The following is an 8,478-nucleotide window of genomic DNA, read 5'->3' on the forward strand; positions in this document are numbered from 1 at the left end:
TTGACCTTTCATTTGCGTGGGACAAACGTTACTTGCCACTTGTCAGCACAAGCCTGGATATTGTCCAGATCTTGTTGCATTTGAACATGGACTGCTTCAGTATCTGAGGAGTCCCACATGGTGCTGAACATTGTGCAATCATCGGCAAACATCCCCATTTCTGACCTTATGATGGAACGAAGGAAGGCCATTGATGAAGCAGCTGAAGATTGTTGGGCCTGAGACACTACCCTGAGGAACTCCTGCAGAGATGTCCTAGAGCTGAGATGAATGACCTCCAACAACCACGACCGTCTTCCTATGTGTCAGGTATGACTCCGACTACAGGGGAGTCTTCCCTCGATACCCATTGATTCCAGTTTTGCTAGGGCTCCTTGATGCCACACTTGGTCAATGTCAAGGGCTGTCCCTCCCACCTAGTCTCTCCCCAGGAATTCAGCTTTTTTGTCCATGTTTGAAACAAGGCTGTAATGAGGTCAGGAGCTGAGTGACCCTGATGGAACCCAAACTGGGCGTCACTGAGCAGGTTATTGCTCAGCAGGTGCTGCTTGATAGCACCGTTACTGACACCTTCCATCACTTTACTGATGATCGGGAGCAGACTGATGGGACGGTAATTGGCTGGTTTGGATTTGTCCTGCTTTTTATGTACAGGACATACTTTCCACATTGTCAGGTAGATGCCGGTGTTGTAACTGTACTGGAAGAGCTTGGCTATGGGAGCAGCAAGTTCTGGAGCACAAGTCTTCAGTACTATTGCTGGAATGTTGTCAGGACCAATAGCTTTTGCAGTATCCAGTGTCTCTTGATATCCGGTGGACTGAATCGAATTGGCTGAAGACTGATATCTGTAATGCTGGGGACCACTGGAGGAGACCGAGATGGATCATCCAGTCAGTGCTTCTGGCTGAAGATTGCTGTGAATGCTTCAGCCTTATCTTTTGTGCTGATGTGCTTGGCTCTTCCACCATTGAGGATGTGGATATTTGTGGAGCCGCCTCCTCCAGTGAGTTGTTTAATTGTCCATCACCATTCACTGCTGGATGTGGCAGGACTGCAGAGCTTAGATCTGATCCATTGTTTGTGGGATTACTCAGCTCTGTCTATCACTTGCTGCTTTCGCTGTTTGTGCAAATAGTCCCGTTTGGTGGCTTCACCAGGTTGATACCTCATCTTCAGGTATCCCTGGTGCTGCTCCTGGCATGTCCTCCTGCACTCTTCATTGAATCAGGGTTGATCCTCTGCTTGATGGTAATGGTTGACTGGGCGATGTGGCGAGCCATGAGGTTATAGATTGTGCTGCAATACAATTCTGCTGCTGTTGATGGTCCATAGTGCCTCATGGATACCCAGTCTTGAGTTGTTAGATCTGTGCGAAGCCTGTCCCATTTAGCACGGTGATAGGACCACGCAACACGATGGAGGTTATTCTCAATGTGAAGGCGGGACTTTCACAAGGACTTGTCTCCACAAGGACTGTGTGATGGTCACTCTTACTGATACTGTCATGGACAGATTCAACTGCAGCTGGCAGATTGGTAAGGATTAGGTCAAGTATGTTTTTCCCTCTTGTTGGTTCCCTCAGCCACTGCCGCAGACCCAGTCTAGCAGCTATGAGCTGGTCGGGTCCTAAAAGACAATCAGTAGCACTACTGCCGAGCCACTATTGTTGGTGGACATTGAAATCCCCCACCCAGAGTATATTTTGTGCCCTGCTACCCTCACTGCTTCCTCCAAGTGTTATTTAACATTGAGGAGTACTGATTGATCAGCTGAGGGAGGACGGTATGTGATAATCAGCAGGAGGTTTCCTTGCCCATGTTTAACCTGAAGCCATGAGACTTCATGGGGTCCGGAGTCAATGTTGAGGACTCCTAGAGCAATACCCTCCCGACTGTATACCAATGTGCCGCCCCTCTGCTGGGTCTGTCCTGCTGGTGGGACAGGACATATCCAGGGACAGTGATGGTGGTGTCCGCGACATTGTCCGTAAGGTATGATTCCGTGAAGCTGACCGTGTCAGGCTGTTACTTGACTAGTCGGTGAGACAGCTGTCCCAAATTTTGGCACCAGCCCCAGATGTTAGTGAGGAGGACTTTGCAGGGTTGACAGAACTGTTTCTGTTTTCTAACCTATTGTGTAATTTCTGTATCTCTTCATTAAATTATCTTTTGTAATTGTTATTGGTTTATTATTTCACCTGACTTTATCTATTTGTGTTGAAGTTTTTGTACTTTTTGAAGTATATTTTAATTTTCTAACACAGGAAATTGTGCTGATTGGGTGAAAGTAGTGATGTAAGATATAAGGTATTCCTGCCAGTGGTGAGGCACAGCATCAAGTGTTGCTGTTGGTCATTATGTGCAAGTTGAATGTAGATAATACCACAGCCAGTACTGCAGTCTTGTAAGTGTGCTTTCTCCAACAGATTTCCCTGGTAAGCATTTAGCATTATTATGAGGCATTGAGTATTTGCTGTTTAAATGAACCCATTTAAGGTTAGTTTGTCAATATGATTTCCATTTCTTGGGGTTGATAGCATTTTCTCTGTTGGTAGACAGAATTACACTGGTCAATAATGTAGCAACATTATAAATGCCTCATTTATAAATGTACTTGGAATGTCAGTATGCAGTGACCAGAGCCATTTTTCCCAAGTGCATTTCCACAGCTGAGGCTGTTTGTATGAAATTAAGTTTGGTATTGCTATTTGCCATCATGACAAGAAACAAGCTGCTACATTTAAGCTATTAGCACTACTTCTCAATATCAAGTCATCTAATCAATTAATTTGAAACAAAATATAAATTGGGTATTTAATGATGCCATCAAATTTTGATACTGTCAGAGCTTGTTCTAAAAGTTCACTTGGGATTTTTCTTTTGTTTGGCAAATAATGCTTAATATTTGTCTCCTTTGTCCTTGGAGGAAAATTCTTGGAAAGGATTTTGTTTAATTTCCTTATGTTACCCATATAAATGTTGGCAGAATATGGATATCAGTCTGCAATGCCAGCACCACTAAAACGGAAGCAGAATGTCAAGTTCACCAGTGCATAATTGTGTCAGTCATTTTTTTTCCAGGGAATCTGTGCTGTATCTACATTACCTTTTGATGTAAATATAATATCAGTGTCCACTTTAGGCTGGTCTGAATCTCATATTTTCTATTAGCCCTACATTGTGCTCTTCAAAATCTGCCATATCTTATTCTGAAGTACCATCTGTTTTGTACAATCATCCTTTCCTCTTTACATGTTTATTTCCCATTTGAGCTTTCAGTATCAACTTGCGTTCAAAAGATGACTTTCATTTCCTTCATGTTTTATTTCTCTATGGTTTGCAACATATTCTTTTCTCTGTTCTACACAAGAAAAAATCTCATGTCAGCTGCAAACTGTTAACATTAGTGTTAGAGAAACTTGTGTTCAGAATCTCTCAGTAACTGGAAACTCATTACATGTACTTGCCACAGACATAGGGTAATAGTTTGTATAATCACTTCTTTTTGAGGTTATAACTTGATTCCAAATCTGACCGTTCCCCTACCCAGGGCCCCTGAATATACATTTTCCTTCAATATTTTTGAATTAAAAACTAACTGATTCAAGCCATTGTGCTGAAACTCAGCTCATAACTGGCCCCAGAAGAACCAAGGAAAGAGGTTGAATGAATTGGGACCTCTGCGTGATTAAGTTGGGCAAAATAGGGCAATTGGGGTCAGGTGGAAGAGGAACGCAGTGAGATGATAGTACAGGCTCATTTGAAAACTTGCAACATGTCAGGAGGTGTTGGTGGATCCTTGGATTAATTAGCAGGCAGATGATAAAGTTAATGATGCATTTTGTGGTTATTTTCTGAACTGTGTGCATTTTTTGCATCTTGAGTGTTCCATGCCTAAAGATGGAGAGGGAAATATTACTGTGGCAGCTTCTTTGAAAACATTTACTTGCTGGAGTATATCTGAAATTTTATTTTTGGTAAAGCACGATTGGGAGAATGTTCGTACATAATTTAGTTATTGAATTTGACCAATTTGAAAGGAATTAAACATGGATTTAAATGTTAAAAGCCACAAGGAAGAAGAAGATTGTCCAGTGGATGATTAGGTGTGTATGGGTAAGTTACCCCTAAAACCAGCTGTACATTCAGTAGGGTATCGTTTCTCAATTTTGTTCTTGTGCAGTAACACTCCTGGAAAAGAGTATAAAACACTTGCTTTCTTTGAAAAATCCTTTAATGTAACATGCCCATACAATCCTGACTAGAGGATGCCAGACGACATTCTGAGATTTTTGTCACAGTATGATGCTATTGTAATGTTTCTTACATATTTCAAGCTGTTGTACTGAAACATTATTGTATTCCTCACCCAGCTTAAAATGCAATTTTGCCATTTATGAGTTGGTCTCTCTGCAGAAGAAGACAGTGTGAGTAGCTCATAAAAAATGATATACCGGTAGTTGTAGTTCTGATATTAATTCAACCATTATCCTTGCAGCCTAAATAGGCTTTTAGATGGTACTCCAATTTAATTTGAACTGATTGATTCTTTTGTTTGTTAATTATTTCATATCACCATTTGGCAGGGGTACCTTTTGTTGGAAATTTTGCCCAATATGAAATGACTGTTATGATTTTGCCTCGAGGCAAGAAATGATGGAAGTAGACAAATTACAGTCACTAGACATGCATTTAAAAAAGCAACGGGAGTTATGTCTGGGTAGCAGCGTACAGTGTGAGGTCATTGTCTGTAAAGGGCTGTGGATTTCTTTTGATTCCTTTCCAGTAATGTGCACCTGTTGCTGATCTTTGCATCTATTTTTTCATTAACTTGCTGCAGGTTATATTGTAAAATCTACCACCTCAGACGCAATTAATTTCTGTGAATGATTGATTGCGCTGAATAAAAAGGGGGAAGTAGCAGAATAATGGTCACTGGAGTAATAATACAAAACCCAAGCTAATATTCTGGAGGCATGGGTTTGAATCCTACCACAGCAGATAGTGACTTTTGAATTCCATGAAAAGCTATCCTAATGGTGACGATGTATCCGCTGTTGATTGTCATAAAAATCTATCGTGTAATAATTATGTTTGTAACACTGTATTTCATTGGAGAGAGAAATTGTGGCTTGCATTCAACCTCCAGAATTGGATAGTTCCCAAAATCATTCTTTTTGAATTATTCTTGCTAAATATTGATTGAAATGTGGCATTTGTAGAAAACCATAGATTCATACACCCAAAGAGGCCATGATGTGGAGATGCTGGTGTTGGACTGGGGTGGACAAATTCAAAAGTCGCACAACACCAGGCTATAGTCCATCAGGCTTATTTAAAATCATAAGCTTTTGTAATGCAGCTCCTTCATCACTTGACAAAGGAGCAGCACTCCGAAAGCTTGTGATTTTAAATAAACCTGTTGGAATATGACCTGATGTCGTGTGACTTTTGATATGGTCCAAAGAGGCCATTTGGTCCAGTGTGCTGGGGTTCAACAAACTCGATCAATTACAAATAGAACTTGAGTGCCACAAGAAGTTGTGGAGCAAAAGAATGCTTAACTCCAAATGGGATTGAGCAAGAAAGTGCCCTGGTTAGTTAATTTCTCATCCCACAGTGGTAACAGGAGGTCTCTGGCAACATTACTGAACTTTGCTTAAACTTTACATTGAGCTTGTATAGCATCTTGGTTAGACCACAGCTGGAGTACTACATTCAGGAATAAAATGAGGAACTTAAAAATAAACATTTGCGCCCAGCGGACATTGAGATTGGTGAAGTTTGTATCCGAGTCGTTGAGGTAAAATGTATAGACAGATTTAAGGGAAGCCTACATTGATATATGAGGGAATAGAGGGTTCCAGTAATAGAATTGGATGAGGAAGAACATAAGCATGGCTGGAACAGGTTACAAACCCCAGAATGAATTTGTTGGACTAAGCCTATATTGGAAAATCCCAGGTAAATGCCTCTCATCCACTGCAAGAGAGCAAAAACAGGCTTTTTTAAAATTTGTTCACAGGATGGTGGTATTGCTGGCTGCATTCCTTCTGACTTTTTTCTACTGTTCTGTGGGCCTGCAAGGTTTGTGCACAGCAGTGATTTCCAGTTCTGAAAGCCAATGTGTTTGCACACTGATATGCATGGACCCTCTGAGCGGCTGTGTGGCAGTGCAGTTTAGAGGAAACATTGGTTTCTGGTTAGGCCAATAATTTTTACCCATCCGTAGTTGTGCTCGAGAGGGTGGTAGTGAACTAAGTCTTTTTTATCAGCTGCAGTTCAGGTGTTATAGGGGCACCCCAGTTCTGTTGGGAAGGAAGTTCCATGATTTTGACCCATTGACTGTGAAGGAGTGGTGAAGTACTTCCAAGTCAGGATTGTGTGTGGCTTGGAGGAAAACATGCAGTTGGTGGTCTTTCCATGCACCTGCAGCCCTTCCAGTTTGTAAAAGTTGCAGATTTAGAAACTGCTGTCCAAAGGAGCTTAGGTCACTTGCAGTTGTGATCTTAGAGATGGTACACAATGCCGCTAGTCTGCATCTATTGGTGTTGGAGAGAGTGATTGTTGTAGACGTGGATGGGGTACCTTTCGAGTGCCCTGCTTTGTCCTGGATTGTGTTGAGTATGTTGTGTGTTGTGGGTCAGTACTGAAAATTGAACAGTGCGGGACTACTTGCCAATATGCTGGTATAACAGCACTTTTATGGAAGGTATCTTTTCGGTGAGGGGTTTCGTGCAGTAGGTGTATGTCCAGGCCAATGGAGGCCACAGCGTTCCTTGTGGAACCCTGATTTCTATTGTTGAAAAACAGTATATTCTCTGACCCACCAAGGGCAATGCCATAGGAGATGTGTTTATCTGAATTTGAATAATATTAAGAGCAATAGGGGAGTTATCTTTGGCCTATTCTCATCACAGTTTATCTCTCAATCAATATCATAAAAACACTGGGTATTATCTCAGTGCTGCTTGGACTTCTGGCTGGTACAAATGGGCTGCTACAGTTTTTTTTTCTCTATTCATTTTGTGAGATGTGGGCGTCACTGGCCGACCAGCATTTCTTGCCCATCCCTAGTTGCCCTTGAGAAGGTGGTGGTGAGCTGCCTTCTTGAACCACTGCAGTCCTCTTGCTGTAGGTTGACCCACAATGCTATTAGGGAGGGAATTCCAGGATTTTGACCCAGCGACAGTGAAGGAACGGCGATATAGTTCCAAGTCAGGATGGTGAATGACTTGGAGGGCAATTTGGAGGTGGTGGTGTTCCCATTTATCTGCTGCCCGTGTCCGTCCAGATGGAAGTGATCATGAGCTTGGAAGGTGCTGTCTGAGAATCTTTGGTGAATTTCTGCAGTGCATCTTGTTCAGTGCAACTGAACTTGTTCCTGAGTTACAACAGTGACTATTTTGCTAAGACCTTTTTACTTGATGCTTTGGAGCATCAAGTAAGTGTTGAACTGCAAGTGTTTTTTTTTTGTGTAAGTCGAGAGAAAACAAAAAAAATCAGCAGGCTTTACAGAGGAGATGACTGCTAAGCTCAATTCCAACCTTGCCTTTCATCAATCTGCATATTTTATACCTTCGATCACTGTTTGGAATAAAAAGTAGAAATTCCAATTGTTTAGTTCCCCACAGTTGTGCTGTCCTTTTGAGAATCTTTGCCTTAGGGTAAGTGGGTACCTTCAAGCAGACAAATACCTTTAAAACAAAGCCTAAGGTCCCTGTCCTGTGGTACACCAAGGAGCTTGAAATTGAGCAAAATCCCTCAGGCTGTGTTAAAATTGTAAATATTAACTAATTGTAAAAGTAGCAAATAACATACAATATTGAAAGAAACCGATCTGCTTTGCACATTATGTAATGTCAATGCTCATCAGTCATTAATGTCACTTTAAAGAGAGGACAAAAACTCAACAGTGGTTCGAACTGAACTTGCTCCTTCTAGTTTCTATGGCTGAGCGCAACCTTACATAGTACATTTATCTCTGCAAAGACTTTGCTGCTCTTATAAAAGTGGCAGCAACAAAAACAATTTGGATGCTGGATTGTTAACTTTTTTTAAAAAAAAAAAAAAGTTCTTCATGTGATGTAGCAAGGCCAGCAGCCTTGGTTTTCCTTGAAGGTGTAGTGAGCCGCTGCTTTGAAACACTCCACCCTACCTGATGCAGTGTTGTTAGTCAGCATAAAATTGATCAGTTAGTGGGATACTCATGGAATTTAGACATTGAGCATTTTATGTCATTTTTGTAATTACTCAAATATATCTTGTGACTTGTACCAGGATATTTTGAACAAATGTTTATTTTAAACAAATGTTTATTTTAGTCCTTGTAAATTGTTCCTTTTTATGATGTGTACCTGGGTTGGTGAACATTAGGTGGAAATCGATGCAGCACATTGCAAAAGCGTTTCTATTACCACATTTAATTAATGTCAAAGTAGATCTCATCATTCATTGTAACATCATCTGATTCAAT

This window comes from Rhincodon typus, chromosome 31 (genome assembly GCF_021869965.1).
Source record: "Rhincodon typus isolate 14 chromosome 31, sRhiTyp1.1, whole genome shotgun sequence".
NCBI classification, from domain to species: domain Eukaryota; kingdom Metazoa; phylum Chordata; class Chondrichthyes; order Orectolobiformes; family Rhincodontidae; genus Rhincodon; species Rhincodon typus.